The 20,877-nt window shown below is 37.9% G+C and overlaps 1 pseudogene; it reads left to right on the forward strand.

Moving 5' to 3' along the window:
* The first annotated feature begins 2,470 nt into the window (after window positions 1-2,470).
* LOC127682485 (calcium-activated chloride channel regulator 4A-like) lies at window positions 2,471-20,562 on the forward strand (annotated as a pseudogene).
* Window positions 20,563-20,877: the final 315 nt, after the last annotated feature.

A 20,877-nucleotide genomic window follows, 5' to 3' on the forward strand; every position in this document is an offset into this window, starting at 1 on the left:
TAAAGAATTTCAGGAAAAAACAAACAAACAAGTAAAGGAATTGAACAAAACTATCCAGGATCTTAAAATGGAAGTAGAAATAATAAAGAAATCACAAAGTGAGACATCTCTGAAGATAGAAAACCCTGGAAAGAATTCAGGAGTCATAGATGCAAGCAACAACAACAAAATTCAAGAGATAGAAGAAAGAATCTCAGATGCTGGAGATTCCATAGAAAACATTGACTCAACAGTCAAAGAAAATGCAAAATGCAAAAAGCTTGCAACCAAAAACATCCAGGAAATCCAGGACACAGTGAGAAGACCAAACCTAAGGATTATAGGTATAGAAGAGAGGAAGGATTTACATCTTAAAGGCCATTAAATATCTTCAACAAAATTATAGAAGAATACTTCCCTAACCTAAAGAAGAAGATGCACATGAACATACAAGAAGCCTACAGAACTCCAAAGAGACTGGACCAGAGCAGAAATTCCTCCCATCACATAATAATACACCAAATGCACTAAACAAAGGAAGATATTAAAAGCGGTAAGGGAAAAATGTCATGTAACATATAAAGGCAGACTATGAGAATTACACCAGAATTCTCACCAGAGACCATGAAAGCTCACTATGATCCTGGGCAGATGTCATGCAGACCCTAAGAGAACATGAATGTCAGCCCAGACTACTATACACAGCAAAATTTTCAATTACCATAGACGAAGAAAACAAGACATTCCATGGCAAAAGCAAATTTACACAATACCTTTCCACAAATACAGCTCTACAAAGGACAATGGGTGGAAAATACCAATACAAGGCAGGAAATCACACCATAGAAAAATCAATAAAGTAATCTTTCAACAAACCCAATAGAAGATAGCTACACAAACAGAATTTCACCTTTAACAAAGAAGATAACAGTAAGCAAAATCACTTTTCCTTAATATCTCTTAATATCAATGGTCTCAATTCCCTATAAAAAGATATAGACTAATAGCCTGGATACGAAAAGAGGACCCAACATTTTGCTGCATACAAGAAAACCCACCTCAGTGACAAGGCAGTCACTACTTCAGAGTCAAAGATCGGAAAACAATTTTCCAAGTAAATGGTCCCAAGAAACAAGCTGGAGTGACCATTCTTATATCCGATAAAATTGACTTTCAAACAAAGGTTGTCAAAAAAGATAAGGAGGGACAATTCATGCTGGTCAAAGGAAAAGTCTGCCAAGATGAAGTTTCAATTCTGAACATCTATGCTCCAAACACAAGTGCACCCACATTCATAAAAGAAACTTTACTAAAGCTCAAAGCACACATTGCTCCTGACACAATAATAGTGGGAGATTTCAACACCCCACTCTCAACAATGGACAAATCATGGAAACAGAAACTAAACAGAGACACAGTGAAACTAATGGAAGTTATGGACAAAATGGATCTAACAGATATTTATAGAACATTCTACCCTAAAGCAAAAGAATATACCTTCTTCTCAGCACCTCATGGTACCTTCTCCAAAATTGACCATATAATGGGCCTCAACAGGTACAGAAATGTTGAAATTATTCCATGCACCTTATCAGATCACCACAGCCTAAGGCTGGTCTTAAGTTCAAACAAAAATGAAGGAAAACACACATACACACGGACCTTGAACAATGCTCTTCTCAACAATAACTTGGTCAAGGAAGAAATAAAGAAAGAAATTAAAGACATTTTAGAATTTAAAGAAAATGAAGACACATCATACCAAAACTTATGGGGCACATTGAAAGTAGAGCTAAGAGGAAAACTCATAGCTCTGAGTGCCTCCAAAATGAAAATGGAGAGAGCTTACACTAACAGCTTGAAAGTGCACTTGAAAGTTCTAGAAAAAAAAGAAGCAAATATACCCAAGAGGAGTAGATGGCAGAAAATCTAATCAAACTCAGGGCAGAAATCAAGCAAACAGAAACAAAAAGAATTACACAACGAATCAACAAAGCCAGGAGCTGATTCTTTGAGAAAATCAACAAGATAGATAAACCCTTATCCAGACTAACTGGAGGGCACAGAAGCACTACCCAAATTAATAAAATCAGAAATGAAAGGGAGACATAACAACAGAAACTGTAGCAATTCAAAAAATCATCAGATTCTACTACAAGAGATTATACTCAACAAAGTTTGAAAGTCTGGAAGAAATGGACAACATTCTAGATACATACCAGGTGCCAACATTATTAACAGTCTCCCATCAAAAACAAAAAGAAAAAGAAAAAGAAAAAAAGAAAAAGAAAAAGAAAAGAAAAAAAAAACGGGACCAGATGGGTTTAGCAGGGAATTCTATCAGATCTTCAAAGAAGAGCTAATACCGATACTATTCAAACTATTCCATGAAATAGAAACTCAAGGAACACTACCCAACTCATTCTATGAAGCCACACTAATACTTATACCTAAACCAAACAAGGAAGAGAACTTCAGACCTATCGCCTTCATGAGCATCAATGCAAAAAGACTCAACAAAATTCTAGCCAACCGAATCCAAGAGTGCATCAAAACTATACCGATCAGGTAGGCTTCATCTCAGAGATGCAGGGATGGTTCAATATATGGAAATCCATCAATATAAGCTACTACACAAACAAACTCAAGGAAAAAAAACATTTCATTAGATGCTGAAAAGGCTTTTGACCAAATCTAGCATCCCTTCATGATAAAAGTCTTGGAAAGATCAGGAATCCAAGGCCCATACCTAAACATAGTGAAAGCAATATACTGCTAACTGGTAGCCAACATCAAATTAAATGGAGAGAAATTTGAAGCAATCCCACGAAAATCAGGGAATCAGACAAGGCTGCCCACTCTCTCCCTATCTATTCAATATAGTACTTGAAATCCTAGCCAGAGAAATCAGACAACAAAAGTAGGTCAAAGGGATTCAAATTGGAAAGGAAGAAGTCAAAATATCACTATTTGCAGATGATATGATAGTATACTTAAGCCACCCCAAAACTTGCACCAGAGAACTTCTAAAGCTGATAAACAACTTTAGCAAAGTGGCTGAATATAAAACTAACTCAAGCAAATCAGTAGCCTTCCTCTACTCAAAGGATAAACAAGCTGAGAAAGAAATTAGGGAAATGACACCTTTCACAATAGTTCCAAATAATATTTCATACCTTGGTGTGACCCTAACAAAACAAGTGAAAGATCTGTATGACAAGAGATTCAAACCTCTGAAGAAAGAAATAGAAGATCTCAGAAGATGGAAAGATCTCTCATGCTCATGGATTGGCAGGATTAATATAGTAAAAATGGCCATCTTGCCAAAAACAATCTACAGATTCAATGCAATCCCCATCAAAATCCCAGTTCAAATCTTCATAGATCTAGAAAGAGAAATTCTCAAATTCATCTGGAATAACAAAAAAACCCAGGATGGCAAAAACTCTTCTCCACAACAAAAAATCTCCTGGGGGAATCACCATCCCTGACCTCAAGCTCTACTACAGAGCAATAGAGATAAAAACTGTTTGGTATTGGTATGGAGACAGGCAGGATATAGAATTGAAGACCCAGAAAAGAACCCACACAAGTAAGGTTGCTTGACAGTTGACAAAGGAGCTAAAAACATCCAGTAGATAAAAAACAGCATTTTCAACAAATGGTGCTGGATCAGCATGCAGAAAAATGCAAATCAACCCATTCTTTACTCTTTGTACAAAGCTCAAGTCCAAGTGGATCAAGGATCTACACATAAAACCAGACACACTGAAGCTTAGAGGAGAAAGTGGGGAAGAATCTTGAACACATTGGTACAGGGGAAAAGTTCCTGAACAGAACACCAATGGCTTATGCTCTAAGAACAAGAATCGACAAATTGGACCTCAAAAAACTGCAAAGCTTCTGTAAGGCAAAGGACATGGTCAATAGGACAAAACGGCAACCAACAAATTGGGAAAAGAGTTTTACTAATCCTACATCTCATAGAGGGCTAATATCCAATGTATACAAAGAACTCAAGAAGTTAGTCTCCAGAGAGTCAAATAGCCCTATTAAAAATGGTATACAGAGCTAAACAGAGAATTCTCAACTGAGGAAACTCAAATGTCTCTAAATCACCTAAAGAAATGTTCAGCATCCTTAGTTATCAGGGAAACGCAAATCAAAACAACACTGAGATTCCACCTCACACCTGTCAGAATGGCTAAGATGAAAAACTCAGGGGACAGAGAGAGGATCCTGGAGAGGATGTGGGGGGAAAGGGAACACTTCTCCATTGTTGGTGGGATTGCAAGCTGGTAAAACCACACTGGAAATCAGTTTGGTGGTTTCTCAGAAAATTAGACATAGTACTACCTGAGGACCCAGCTATACCACTCCTGGGCATATATCCAGATGATCCTCCTACATGTAATAAGGTCTCATATTGCACTATGTTCATAGCTGCCTTATTTATAATAACCAGAAGCTGGAAAGAACCCAGATGTCCTTCAACAGAGGAATGGATACAGAAACTGTGCTTTATATACACAATGGAGTACTATTCAGCTATTAAAAACAATAAGTTCATGAAATTCTTAGGGAAATGGATGAACCTAGAAAGTATCATGCTGAGGGAGGTAACCCAATCAGAAAAACACACATGGTATACACTCACTAATAAGCGGTTGTTAGCCCAAAAGCTCAAAATAAACAAGTTACAATTCACAGAGCACAGGAATCTCAAGAAAAAGGATGACCAATTATATTTTTAGTTGCTTCTCCTGTTACAGCAGTTACAATTAGAAAGCCAGAAAAGGTGTCAAGTCACATGTACATACTATAATTTTCCAAAATCAGAAATATGAACACCAACGATTTGCAATAATTGATTAGGTATAAATCCTCGAACATTAATGCCATTATGTGGTACAGATAGAATGTGAAGACATTGAAGACAATTATTTACAATTTTATGTGGACATTCTCTAGCAACACCAAGTTATTTTCTCAAGCTATTATTAATTAGATGATGTAAAGAACGAGATTGTATGTCCAGTTGTTCCTGTGTAAGGACTATAATCTGCCTGGTATAAAATTGTGCTGGGGCATTGCCCTAAGGGATCAATCCGGGCAATCTAGTATGGCCTCTTAAATGTAATATAAAGTAAGGAACACTAATCTTCTTAAATTGAGTTATATTTAAATAAATAATTACAAAATTAGAGAATTGGCAGTACTTAAAAAAGGAACAATTTCAAGCAATTGTAAGCCATAGCTATATAATGGCTATCAGTATACAAATTAAAACCTTGATTTGTTCAACATTTCAAAAAGAGTGGCAATGACATGTAATTCAATTATTTGTATTGGAGTGGAGGGAAACTCAAGAGAATAAACATGTCATCCCATTACATCTGCTGCTTTCCCATTAGATGAGCCATCTGTAAATACAGTAAGCACTTTCTCTGTTGGTTATATACACAAAATTACAAGAAATAAAAAAGCATGCACAGAGGCAAATTGTAACAACTTGTCTTTTGGATAATGGTTACCAAATTTGTCTAAAATCTTTACACATGCAATAGGCCAAATATCAGTATTCTCCAATAACCAATTTAACTGCTGTTTGGAATAAGGATTCTTATTCATCCGGTACTTAAGACATTCTTTCCAAAATACTTTCATGATTTCATCCTACAATTCTGTATTAACACAGCAAAGCTTCATAATAGGGTGTTCAAATTTTACTTGGAGATGAAGAAAGATGAATCCCTTTTACCACAAAATTGATGTGGGCACATGAACAGCAATAAGGCAAACAGCCAATAATTGATCTATAGTCTATATAATTTATCTGTTGGCTAATGCTTCCTCTACTTTCTGCAAAGTTATTTGTCCCTAACCAGTTAATTTGGATCCACCTTGATAAGACCAAACAAAGACTTAAGTTCTCCTATGATGAGCTGAAGGTAAGTTCTAAGCCAATTAACATCTCCTAGGAGCTTTTTAAAGTGAGTAAACTATCTTTTCTTACTTGAATTTTCTGTGCCACAGTTTGTTTAGGATATAACTGATGTCCCAATATTGAAAAGGATATTGTCTTTTAATCTTTTCTGGAACAACAACTAATTCCAAAAATTTTAAATCTTGTATAAGAGCAAAGGCTTGTAGTGAAAACCCTTCAGTTGGATCAGCTAATAAAATACCGTACATAAAATGAATAATGTATACTGAAAGATTTGAAGTCCTAACTTCTTGTTTGAAGTAAAAACCACTTTTTTATATAATGTAAGGCTTTTAGCCATTACTTGAAGCAAAAATTTCCAATGATATCGCTTCATGGGTTCCTTAAAATTACAAGCTCACTAAAAGCAAACCCTTTACAATCATCAGGATGCAAAGGAACAGTATAAAAACAATCTTCCAAATCCATAGTGCATTCCCTGGAATGGCAGCAAGAGTAGGCAAGCCAGGTTGCAATGCCTTCCTAAGTTCCTATTTCATTAACATTCCATAAATCTTAAGTTTTAACTTTATTTTGGATTAATGGACTAACCAATTCCTTACAGGTAAATGAATACATCAGCTCCAATGTCTATTAATCCTCGAAAGCCCTTTTTCATCAATTAGTATTTTAATGTTAGCAGGTACAGTTATAATGCCAAGGTAGGAAGTAGCTATAATTTTTATTTCTCCCCATAATCATAACACCTAGGTAGATTTGTAATCCTTTTATAATAATGCTACTTCAGCCAAAAAGTAATCCCCAGAACCCTGGAGGCAAGGGCCCAAAAACTCATGTAGGCAGGGTTTGCCAGACGAAAGTAATACAACACAAGTCTCTGATGAGGTTGCTCTGAGCTTTGCATTAACTCAATTGTAAATGTTTATGGTAGTCCCACAAACACAAGGTAGCAGCTATAGCCAGACCCTGATTGTATGAGGGTCCAATTTCTGTTACCAAAAATTCTGCCAGCTTCTTTTAGCAGTCTATCCACAAATTCCTTAAAGGGTTCATCACCTTGGTTGATCTCATATAAATTCCCACTGAGATCTCCTTTCCAATCATGGGGGGTTAATTTTGCTTCTATCACTATGTACAATAAATCTTGAGCAAAAAAAAAGTGCAGCAGGCATGTACTGTGTTTGCTACAGCTGTTTTCAACTCCCCCATCACCCTTATAATCATCTCCACTTGCTTGATTTTTCTTAATTACAAATATGGGTGAGTTAAAATTTTTGAGCCTGCAATCAAACTGCAGCCAATGGAACACTGACAGTTTAACTATAATTTTTAAGTTTCTTTTGCGATATAAGAGCATAACCATAATTTTGGAAAGCAAAGCACGAACTCCAACAATCCATTCTCTTTAAAATCAATATGAAGTGAATGACCCCTAATGCTACAAAGGGTTTGTCTGCCAGTTCCTATATATGAATGCATGGCATTGCAGCTTTTATTACCTCATTAAAGAGACATTGTTTTAAATAATATCCTTTATAAGTCTAGTTTCTAGGATAAGAATTACATAAAATATTTTCCTAATTTAGCAGTATCATTAAAGACTTGTTTTCCTAGGTTGGCTCATGCCACATGTTGTCTAGAATGAATTTAACCCTGAGTTACCAGTTTTAAGCTAACTTTCTGTGACCAATGTCATTAATTTTTAATCATACCCAATAAATTATAAGCCAATACTCTACAGCCAAGACATGCAAAACATATTTATATGTTTAAAAGTATTCAAGAACAAAAATGAAGTGACTACACACATTATGTATTTAGACCAAACAAAATATTTACTTTTTCTAGCTATAATTTCAAGGAAAAAAAAGATCTTGTCACTTGATGAACCCAATAAACACAATTGCAGAGTTTTTATAAGAAAAAAACAGCCATCAGCTTACTTGCCATAGAACTTGAGAAACTTCTGGCCCCTTTAAGAGCAGCTTTTCAGCTCCTGTCAGGGCTTCTTCTGCTGTGCTTGACTCCTAGATAAGGGTGCAGGGCAACTTATCAGTTTCTGCTGTGCAAATTGAGAATGCATTCTAAACAAGTTAAACTAAATCAAAGGATGGGTAGCCAGCAGATTTCTTTGCATCATGAAACACAGTGCAAAAATCATTCAAACAACAAAACAAAAATAGCCACAAATTAACATGTGGACACCAAGAATCAGTGGTCCACAGGTTCTGTCATCTCTCTGTAGGTCCAGGTCCTACAGAGAGTTAGTACAAGGCCAGGGGTAGGAATGTCTAAGAGAAAGACACACCCACAGCTTTCATCCCAGACGAGAGCCCCACTGTGTGTGACTAAAGATATACTTTGGGTTTTTTTTTTCATTAGACTTTCTTGAAAAACAAATGGTTGCTTTGATTGGCCCTCTTGACCTTTGACAGCAATGTGGGAAGGTCATAGCACCTACACAAGAAGTACCTCTCCACAAAGCTCAGAGGGAACAGGAGCACTGTTCAAATGAATGACTGAGTTGTCTCTTAGATTCACTTCCATATTTGCAGGTGCTCCACAGGTATCACAGGTGTGAAAAGAGTCCAGACATGCCAAGGTGGCAGCTGTATAACCAGAAGGTGCAGAACTAACTCCACCACGAAGTTATATGAAAAGGATTGTCAATTCTTCCCTGATAAAGTTCAATCAGAAAAGGCATCCATAATGTTCATGCAAAGTATCAATTCTGTAAGTATACCAGTCACTGTGTCCAGAATCTATAATGAAAGCATTTGTCTAATATCATTAACTTTAAAATAATCATGATGATGATGATGATAATGATGACGATAACTACAATGATGATGGAAATAAAAGTAAGAAACTACACATTGCTAGGCAAGCACTCTACCTGAGATGTAATGGATGTTAAGCATGACATGAGCACTAAATATGTTAATGTAGAGTTCACTGAACATTGACTCATACCCAGTAAGTATTCATCCTCTATTATATATTATTAACACTATTATCTATTTATAGCTAGATAATTATTGTTAACTATAATAATGATAAGTCTAGTTTAACAGTATTTTCCTTGAGAATGCATATGTGGTAAATACTATACATATTCTCCTTTAATTTTTTCAAAGATGTTTTTAATTAAAGTTGAACCCTCCCATATAGAATCCTTCACATGAGTCGCGTGCCCCCAACTCTCAACAGCCACTTTTTTTGATAACTATTGTTACATACATTCATAACAAAGAATCAACTACAGTCTCTTTGCTGGACCAGCATAATTACTTTTACATTCTTTTTTTTTTCAAACTCAGACTGCAAGTATTTATTTTTATACTCACAGTAGATCATCTCTATTTCATATTTTGCCAAACATTCAATTTTGATTTGCAAATTTATTTCCTTCTGTATATAAATGGTAGAAATTTGCATGTGGATTTCGATACACAGAATTAGAAGTCAAAAAGTAAATAAGCCAGTATTTAGTCCTTCACATTTTTTTTTTGGCAAGTGTTGGTATTCTTTTTTGTTTTTTTTAAATTTATTTTATTTTTATTTATATTACAAATGATTTCCCCTTTTCTGGGTCCCCACTCCCCGCAAGTCCCATAAGCCCTCTTCCGTCCCCCTATTCTTCCATCCACCCCTTCCCACTTCCCTGTTATGGAATTCCCCTATACTCTTGCACTGAGCCTGCAGAAGAATGCGCATCGATCCATTCTTATCTCCTTGTACCAAGCTCAACTCCAAATGGATCAAGGACCTCCACATAAAACCTGAAACACTGAAACTAATCGAAAAGAAACGGGGGAAGAGCCTGGAGGACATGGGCACAGGGGAAAAGTTCCTGAATAGAGCAACAATAGCTTATGCTCTAAGATCAAGAATTGACAAATGGGACCTCATAAAACTACGAAGTTTCTGTAAGGCAAAGGACACTGTCAAAAGGACAAAACATCAACCAACAGACTGGGAAAGGATCTTCACCAACCCTAAATCCGACAGAGGGCTAATATCTAATATATACAAAGAACTCAAGAAGTAGAACCCAGAGAACCAAATAACCCCATTAAAAAGTGGGGTACGAAAAAAACAAACAAACAAAAAAAGTGGGGTACGGAGCTAAACAAAGAATTTTCACATGAAGAACTTCAGAGAGCTGAGAAACACCTTAAGAAATGTTCAACATCATTAATCATTAGGGAAATGCAAATCAAAACAACCCTGAGATTTCACCTCACACCAGTCAGAATGGCTAAGGTCAAAAACTCAGGAGACAGCAGGTGTTGGCGAGGATGTGGAGAAAGAGGAACACTCCTCCACTGCTGGTGGAATTGCAAGATGGTGCAACCACTTTGGAAATCAGTCTGTCAGTTCCTCAGAAAACTGGGCATGTCACTTCCTGAGGACCCTGTTATACCACTCCTGGGCATATACCCAGAGGATTATTCAGCATGCAATAAGGACACATGCTCAACTATGTTCATAGCAGCCCTATTTGTAGTAGCCAGAAGCTGGAAAGAACCTAGGTGTCCTTCAACGGAGGAATGGATACAAAAAATGTGGTATATTTACACAATGGAGTACTATTCAGCCATTAGAAACAATGAATTCATGAAATTCTTAGACAAATGGATGGAGCTGGAGAACATCATACTAAGTGAGGTAACCCAGTCTCAAAAGATCAATCATGGTATGCACTCACTGATAAGTGGATATTAGCCTAGAAACTTTGAATATCCAGGACATAATCCACAAATTAAATGATGTCCAAAAAGAATGGAGGAGTAGCCCCTGGTACTTTTACATTATAACACTGGACATATTTTTGCTTTGTATTCCAGATCATTTTTTAATACATTAAGTAGTAATTTTCTACACTTTACTACACTTGTAGGTGACTGAATTCTGTAAAGACGAAAACTATAATCGAGAGGCTCCAACTCTACATAATATGAAGTGTGATTATAGAAGCACGTGGGATGTAATCAGCAGTTCTGAGGAGTTTAAGAACAGTGCGCCCATGGAGGGGCCACCCTCTCCACCCTTCTTCTCCCTGCTGAGGACCAGTGAAAGAATTGTGTGCCTAGTTCTCGATGTGTCTGGGAGTATGACTGTGAGTTCATGGGCTTGTGTTCATTTGTTTGTTTTTGTTTTTATTTTGAGTATAGAAATGTACTTGAGAACTTTATAGTTTATTTAGGATGAGCAATGGAAATATGTTCTTGTAATCCTAGCATTTGGGAGACTAGGTAAGTTTAAAGTCGGTTGGCTTGCATAGTAAGACACTATCTCATAAAACAAACCAAAAAAAGCAGATATGGTTATAGTCCAGATATATTTTTCTCTCTGTCTCAGCATCACCTGCCTATGTAAAGTATTTCTGTCCTCCAAAATTTAGTAGAGACACTCATTTTCACCAAATGAAGGGCTGGGCTCTAGGAGTGCTATATAGGAGCTTACCTTTACCAATTCCAAAACTACCTTTTGTATATCTCTGGTTCTGCATATTTTATTGATACTGCTTGTGCCTGTGCCTCACCCGACCCAGCTAAGAGTTCCACTAACATCTGATCCAAAGTTCATAGTATATGTGTGACCAAAAGGTAGTGGCTAAAATGAATATGAGCCACAACCAAGTAGCCGTAATATGATAAAGCACCCAGGGACTGCATGTGGGGTGGGACATATATGCTAAAGCAGAAATTAAAAGCATCAACAAGTAAGGGAAGGTGGTTATTGAAAGGGCAAAGAATGAGAAGGACTGAGGAGGTGAGTCACAGTGACATGGGATTTCATGGAAGACAGAAGAACGTTCAAAATCACTACACACAGGTAGTCCGAGAAATGGCCCTGAGGAGAGAAGAGACTGCCAATTGAGAGATGAATAGACTTCCCCAGATAGGGTCCTGGGAGATCTATGTTTAAAGGCAAAGTAGGGCTCAGCAGGTCAAATATTCTATCAATAAGAGTTCAAGAATCAGAAGAGAACGGACTCCTCAAAACTATCGTCTGAACTCCACATGGACACCATGACACACACACACACACACACACACACACACATACAACTACACAATTGATAATAATAAATGATGGTGATGACCATGGCAATGATGACTATGACAAAAGCAGAAGAGATTGATCCATGGGCAAAGGTGCATTTGCAAACCTAACAACTTGAGTTCAAACTCTGGAATTCAAATGGTAGAAGGCAAGCACTGAGTCTCTGTAGTTGTCCTCTCACCTCTCCATGTACACCATGACATGTGTGCTGTGGTATAAGTATCCTTGCACACCCACACATTCACCATACCAAAGAATTGTAATAAAAATAAGAAAAAAGTGATAGATGAGCAGGCAAAGCATAATTGTAGATATGTAGGAGTGTTGTGATTTGGTTTGAGAATTTCACAAACCAGTTTGGGGATGCAGAGAGGATCTAGAGGAAATAAATGTGTGATTTGTACATCCTGAGCTGTCATCTAATTCAAAGAGACATGGTTACCAGTGAGTTACCAGGAAGCCAGGTCAGTCGCCCCACTGATAGAGAAGCAGGGAAAAGGCTAGAAGTAGAAGGGGCAGGGTAGGCGGGCCTCTCAGAGTTAACAGGAGCTCAGCAGGCTCCTTGCTGAGCTACACAGCTCAGCCATGTATGAGATAAAAAGAGGCTGGTAGAGGCCTAAATCCTGAATTAGGAGTTTATCTTATCAGGAGTGATTATGGGGTGAATGTGGCACTAAAATGTGAATCATTGCCTTAGCTTCAATCCAAGCCCCACCTCTAACTTGATTACTTAGCCAGTGGGAGCAGCCTCTAATAGAAAGCTATGAATTTTTTCATGTCCCCCATTTTACATATAACCACACTTATTAATTTACCAGTCAAAATTATAATTGCTTTCTTCCATAGTACAAAATAATAGTTGTCGAGGTCTTGTCAATAAGCCCCAAGCACCCTTTTATGAGATCTGCTCTCACCTTCCAGTTGAAAATGACCGATTTCTTTTTTTCTCATTTTTCACTCAGTCTTACAATCGCCTCAATCGAATGAACCAAGCTGCAAAATACTTTCTAAGCCAGATAATTGAAAATAGGTCCTGTGTAGGGATAGTACACTTCAGTTACCAGGTCACGATTAAGAGTGAGCTGATCCAAATAAACAGTGACATCAAGAGAAACCAGCTCTTGCAAGCCTTACCTACAGGGTTGGAGGATGGGACATCCATCTGCTCTGGAATCAGGGTTGCATTTCAGATGAAAATTCCACTGCACATGTACTTTGGTCTTTGTTTAGCTTTTAGGACAAAGTGAAGTTCTACTGTTCGTACTGGCCTCTTGATTTCACCATAACTAATCTTAAAAAGTTCTATTCAAAACAGACAGAAAAATAATAACTTTGATGTATATGCTACCTTAGCACTTGAGAAATCGAGGTCAAGGATCAAAACTTCAAGATCAATGTAGCAGTGTAAGGGAATACCAGGACAGGGAAGTGGGAGGGGTTTGGTAGTGGAACAGGGGAGGGAAGAGGGCTTATGGGACTTTCGGGGAGGTGGGATCCAGGAAAGGGGAAATCATTTGAAATGTAAATAAAGAATATGTCTAATTAAAAAAAACTTCAAGATCATCTTTGGCTAGACCATCTGAGGCCAGCATGGGATGAACGAGACCCCATCTCATCTGCAATTTGAACATGCTTAGACCATTAGCTCCCTGTTATCTAAGTATTTAAGGGTTTTCTAATTTGGAGTCCATTGCCTGCTAGTGCTGGTGTGATTGCTCACTGCACCTGGCTGAACATATGACAGACTGTGTATTAACCGACTGGTTTGTCAGAGGATAGCTAGGGAAGACAATGCATTCCATATTTTAAATATCTATTTGCCTGGGTTTTCTGGGGTCAGATGTCATTTAGTGCATGTCATTTTTTTCCTAATTCCAGATTCCACCCACCTTTCAATTTAACAAAGATCCCCTGTATTGGAGGGGGGGCGCAGAAAACTTGTTTATGTTCTTCAAGGATTATTGAGCATAAACTCTATGAGTCTAAAACAGAAATTACCTCTATCCTATAATTTTTCTATAATTTATTTTTTCTAACTTTCCATCAGGATAGCTGATCTACCATGATAATGGTATTCTGAATTATGTTTGCAGGTATTTAAAAATGGAGGACACCAAACAGATGGGACTGGGATCTTGCTGTTGAGTGATGGGGAGGACAGCACAGCCACAGGCTGTATTAATTATGTGAAAGACAGCAGGGCCTTATTCACTTCATTGCCTTGGGACCATCAACTGATTTAGCTGTAACAAACATGAGCATTTTAACAGGTGAAACACATTATCTACATTGCAGACTTTCCATTGTTGTGTATAAATATAGAATTGACATTCAACTGCTTCTTCTTAGCTCAATTTTGCAAGACCCAGGCCAGGGATTGGAGAGCAGAGGCAAACAACCTCTGTTCTCATCACATTCTTTGTCCAGTTTGATAGACACAAATCACATCAAACAGTCAATCCAAACACATAGATCACATTCCTTTATAACAAGAGTATAGAATAAAATTGAATTGAGACTTTAAAGCCTTCCATGCTCCTAAAATGTTGTAGTGAGGAAGGAGAAGAAAGGAGGCATATGGAATCAAATGGTGCCTGAATGTAGCCGCCCGCGGCCACGTGCGAACTGGAGTACCTGGAAGAGAATTCTGGGGGTGATGGGAAAGGGGCGAAAGAGAAATTGAGTCGAGGCGACAGATGCCGGTCAGGACTGACTTTAATATTATTTTGCTAAGATATATAGTCTTTAGGAAGCAACCCTACCCCCCAACATCAAAGGGCAGACCAAGAACTCCTTGGCTCCATTTTCTCAGCGGGTTGCCTGCTTCCAGTCTGGCGGGTCTTTGCTGGCTTCCAGGTGAGACTGCCCTGAGGCAGTCTTGGTCATCAAGGTGAAAGCGCCTTATTGTTCCAAGGAACAAGGGCCAGAGATAACACCAGCGGAAGACGGGGGCTGCCAGCCAGCTCAATGCTGTGGGGGAAGGGACACCTGAGAGAGGCCTTGAGATATTTATGGTAAACTAAAAGACAATGAAAAATTCAAACCATGGTAACTTATTTAAAATTAACTATGGTAACTTATTTTAATATACAGATGTGATGAAAACTGGTTACATGCTTCTAGTACCTTCTCAAACATAGTAGAACATACAAAACCAATAGTACAACTATCAACTATTATACTAGTTTGGCTTTCATGGTACCAAATATATGCATACCTAAGGCAGAGGGTTGTGGCTGGCTGTACAAATTCCTACCATTCCGAACACTTTATGGTCATTTAACAAATTATTTCTCTCACAAATATTCTAATCAATACCCAGGCATTGTGAAGATACCTTGATAAAGCAATTCTTTTATCTTTTGAGTTTTCTGTCTCTAATGTATTTTAATATTAAAAATATAATCTAAATAAGAGTTTATAATTGTCCTAAAGGGCGATATGAAGATCTGTGAACTTAAAAATGCAGGATGTAGTGCCTTTCATATATATTACCAGATGAATCGCCTCATACAACTGACACTGCCATAATAAGATAATAAGGTGTTTTTGCTTCACAGTTATGATATATTAAATTAAGCTAACATTTCAGAGATGACCTTAACAGCTTTTGGAGAATTTAATTTAATCCATATAGAAATTTTGACTCTATTTGAATTGTTATATAGTTAATCATTAAATTATAGTAAGAACTTTTGTTCTACAAAACAACATAGCCTATTCATTCACATTTTAGGTGGAAAGCATCTGTTTGCTACAGATGAAGCCCAGAACAATGGACTCGTTGATGCTTTTGGGACCCTGGCTTCAGAAAATGCTGATGTCACCCAGAAGTCACTACAGGTCAGTGTTTTCCCATCCCTAGAAGTTTTGTGATTGTTTTTGCCGTAACCAAGAAAAGGTGTAAGGGTAAAGTACATGAAACCAGCCATAAAAGAAACACCCAAGAGTAGAGATAATCAAGACTGTAGGTGTTGGTTTATGGTTTTGGTTTGGTTTGGTTTTTAATGTGTAGAGAGAATAGAAATAAAATTCTGTTTTGCTCATTTGAGATATTTATGGTAAGTTCTGAAACAGAAAACAAAAAGAAAATACAAATATTCAAAGTTAATCTGTAATCATATGCATGATAGGTGGAATTGGCAGTTAAGTAGTGACCAGTTAGAAGCATGGTCCAGTCATCTGAGTTGATGAGAAGTTGGCCGTAGGGATGGCATCTGGAATACAAAGGAAAACCTGCTCCCCTCAACTAATTCTCCTAATGCCATTGTGGGACCATTTGACCTTGTTTTCTGAGACTTTGCTGATGAAGAGAAAAAAGTGGTATTCTGATTCAAAAGTACTCCACATCCTTTAGGAAAGAATTGCCAGCTTAAGACAGGACAGAGATTTGTGAGGGATGGTTCAAAGGATTGTCTTGCTTCTATCAGGACTGAAGGCATTGAGGTGTTGACACCTAGGATACAGTAGAAATGGTTCACTCATTCTATTGTTCCTAAAATAGGAACCCTAGGAAGCACCCACATGAATAAAACTGGATAGTCTTGTGCTTCCTGATAGGTGAAATAAACTGAGCACAGAAAGATGAGGTTCATGATCTCATGCACACCTGAAATTCGAAACAGCTGCATTCACAAGTAAAGATAAAACTATAATGATATAATTAGGATCAGCTGGTACGATGTGTGAGGAAGGGGATATAGATATAAACTGCCAGTTAAATAATAGCAAGGCCCAGAGATGAACTACCATTAATAGCATTTTATCATATGTGAGTCAATAGATGACAAAGTGGATTTGTGTAGCTCTGCTATAAAATAAAGTACTGAGAAAACCCTTGTATTAATTAGTATACTTTAGCCCATTTATAATGTTCCAAAACATCATGGTTACATGACAAACATGCAATTTGCTAAATTAAAAAAATAATTTAAGATAATTATTCTTCTCAGCTAAGAACTGTAAAAAGAGAAAAATGGCCCCTCTATGGCTCCTCCCAGAAGAGACCCGAGAGCTTCCTTTCTCTCTTCTCAGATTCTTGCCTTCAAAATCGGTTTTCAGTCTTTGAGATGGACTCCATGTCCAAAGCTTCACTTTCTATCCTGTGTGAAAACTTACGTAAAGATTCCTCATTAGTAATTTCCTGCAGAGTGTTTCTCTTGATTTTCTTTCATGCCTCCCTAGGGACTGAACCTAGAGCCTCTAACACACTAGGCAAGCTTCCTACCACTGAGCTGCGTCCCAGCTACAGGCCTGTCTGTGCTTCACTGTGGGAGCCTTTACTCTGTTCCAGTTAAAATTCTCTAATCACCCCAAGAATTATCTTTCTGGTCATCAGTGAGATGAGTAAACATATTTCACACACACACTCTCTATACTAATTCTCTGGGTTTTAGCATCCTTTACAGCCAACAGACAATGGCAGCATTTTCCAGAATACTGTGCAAGTATAGCAGGATCACAGACCCAACTCTTCAACTGTTTCCACTTTAAATCTCCTGTTGTACCCTGCCCTTTCTTCAGAGTCTGCATTACCCACCATAGAATTATCACATCCCAAGAAGCCTTCAGAACGATGGCAAATCTATTGGTGGGGAGGTACGAAAGGAGGGAAGAGAGAAAGCTAAGGAGCTTTAGCATAAGTAAGTCTGGTTTCAGATCAAATAACAGAATTATCTAGAGAAAAAGAATAAATTTTCTTTTGTATTTTCTTCTGTAGTACTTAATCTTTCTTTTTTCTTTTCTTTTTGTTGTTTGTTTACATTTAAACAGCTTGAAAGCAAGGGCACCTTACTGAATGATAGTCTCTGGCTGAATGGCACTGTCATAATTGACAGCACCATGGGAAAGGATACATTGTTTCTTATCACCTGGTTTAAACAAGCCCCTGCCATTTATCTCAGGGATCCCAAAGGAATACAAATCATGAATTTTACAACAGACATGGCTTCCAAAATGTCCTATCTCAGTATCCCAGGATCAGCTCAGGTAAGCCACTAGCGTTTTAATGCCCCCCCTAAAGATATTTTTCCAAGGAGGCTCTAAGCCTCCTAGGAAAATCATAAATGTGAGTACTGTAGCTGTATAGTTTTTAAAATGAAATTAAAATGTCTGTACTTTCCTTACCTGTGTGATCCTGAGAGTTGTGGTGTCTGTAAGGGGAAAAGAATCCGTGGATTGATAGAAAAGAGAAGGCATCTGAGAACAGGGAGTGTTGTTATCATAAAAAGAGAAAAACAGTGTAAAATTTGTTCCATGACATGTCAGGGAAGGGGGTGCCTCAGCAGTCCATGTCAAGGCATTCCTTCCACTGAGGGACCAGGCACATGAAGGTATAGCATAGAATAAAGTTTATTCAGGGCATGGGGAGGACAGTTAGGAGGGTAGTAGAGGCAGAGAAAGGCAGAGAGGAGGAGATAGTAGAGAAGTGGAGACTGGCCATGACTACAAGGAGATGGGGGGGGGAATGGAAGGGGAAGGAAAGTGCCCAAGAGGGCAAGAGAAAAGCAAAGAAAGTAAGAGAGACAAGAGATAGAGGAGGGACAAGCAGCCCATTATATAGTGGGCCAGAGATTGCCAAGTAATTGTGGGGAGGGGCATACCTGGCTGTTGCCAGGTAACTGTGGGGTGGAGCTTAGACAAAATCCTAACATGACCCAATTTTGGTTAAATTTAAAAAAGAAAAAATTAGAAAGAGGTAATGGCAAAGCAGAAATAGTGTTGTAGTGATACCTGGCTGCTTCATGCTGACATTGGGTCGATGTGTACCTGGGGAACCTAGAAAAATGGGTATGGAGGATGTTTCTCCAGTCTTAAGAGTGTTGGCTGTTTCCTTGCTATCCAGGGTCTATGGAGTCATCTGAGAATAGGTCAGAAGAACAGGCCCAGTAGAAGTTCTCTGTCTGAGATCAGATTTGTTGCTTCTCTGGAGCTGTCCTGGGTGTTGTAAGCACCTGGACTTGACAAGGTGTTGAAACACTTAGTATAGGTAGGGATGAAGATTAAGTACATTTGGGAGAAAGAAAAGTTTTTTCTTAAGATGTATATTTGAAACCCAGAGGAATCCCAACCTTTGGAATAGGTTAGGCAGATGAACTTATCTGGATAGAGATTATTTGATCCATGACAGGTAGATCTGAGTAGGTTTTCTGTAGCTTATACGTTTATGAAAAGATATAACAACATGAACTAGCAACATGAACAGTCTTTAAGATAAGCCTTTTGTGGAGTAGAAGGAAGAAGATGAAAAGGTGGATAGTATAGTGGAATATATTATTAGAGTTAGGCAAATTCATAGGAACTCAGATAATATAAGGACAGTGGCAAAGCAAGAAGAGGAAATATGAAGCATTTAATTAATGGAAACAGAGAATTTTAAATGCAGGAGAAATTCAAGGGAACCCACCCAGACCCGAAATGACTGAAACTACTCAGCCAGTCCTGGAGAATTTCAGCAGAACAGCATCTGGAGGCACCTTTGTGATGTCCAATGTTCCAAATGATACATTGCCTGATCTATACCCACCAAGTCAAATCACAGACCTCCAGGCCACACTTGAAGGGGAAGAGATCAGTCTGACATGGACGGCCCCAGGAGATGATTATGATGTGGGAACAGGTAAGAACAAGGACCCTGTGGGATTGACCAAAGTGAGAGCTATCCAGAGTGGTGCAAGAGCAGACTGTCAGCCAGAGGAGGGCACTGGTGACTGACACCTCAGCCAAGCAGGAGTGTGAGGATCTGAGGTGTTACAATTTATGATACAGGTCTTGTTTTTTTACACATGGAGTCTTTAAAAGTCAGAACTCAGCCAGGTACTGCTGGCACATGCCTTTAATTCCAGTACGTGGGAAGCCAAGGCAGTGAGATTTCTGATTTTGAGGACAGCCTGGGCTAAAGAGGAAGCTCCAGGAAAGTCAATGTTATACAGAGAATTCTTGTCTCAAAAAACTAAATAGATAGATAGATAGATAGATAGATAGATAGATAATATAGATAAATAAATAGATAAATAAAATCAGAACTCAGCTTTTACAGAAAAGTGAATAAGACTTTTGATGTGAGCATGGCTAAATATTTGTGAATACAACTAAAAAGACATTTAATATGTTGTGGTACAGTAACTAACCCACACGTAACATTTATCTTAGTTCAACAGTATATCATAAGAACAAATGAAAATATCATTGACCTCAGAGACAATTTTAATAATTCTCTTCTGGTTGATACAACTAACCTTAAACCAAAAGAAGCCAACTCCAAAGAAACCTTTGCCTTTAAACCAGACAATATCTCCAAAGAAAATGCAACCTACATATTCATTGCCATTGAAAGTGTCGATAAAAGCAACCAGCACTCAAGACTGTCCAACATCGCACAAGTAGCACTGTTCACCCCTCAGGCTGAGCCCATCCCTGAAGAAAGTCCACGCTCCGGAGTTAGTACTTCCACTATTGTGCTGTCTGTGGTGGGCGCCATTGTACTAGTCTGTATTATTGTAAGTACTACTGTTTTTATCTTAAAGAACAAAAGGTCCTCATCCAGAGCTGCAATAACATTTTGAAAAGCAACATGAATAAAACGATATTTCTGAGTTTTTAAAGTATATCCCATGTGATCATGAACTCAAAAATAATTTCAAGAGGGTCTAAAAGAATACTTTAAACACACCCATTCACTGAAAATTACCAATATGTTTATAATTTTATTCACTTATCATAGTTATAAAAAAACTGATTTTATATTGAATTCTAGTTGTGAAATTTTTTTCCTGATGTGGATGTTTTCTGAAATGATACTTCAAAGTGCCTAAAGAAATACAAAGTATCTATTTAAGTAGCCAAGATACAATATAAAAGAGAAAATCAACAGGAAAAAA

This window comes from Apodemus sylvaticus, chromosome 4 (genome assembly GCF_947179515.1).
Source record: "Apodemus sylvaticus chromosome 4, mApoSyl1.1, whole genome shotgun sequence".
In the NCBI taxonomy this organism is placed as follows: Eukaryota; Metazoa; Chordata; class Mammalia; order Rodentia; family Muridae; genus Apodemus; species Apodemus sylvaticus.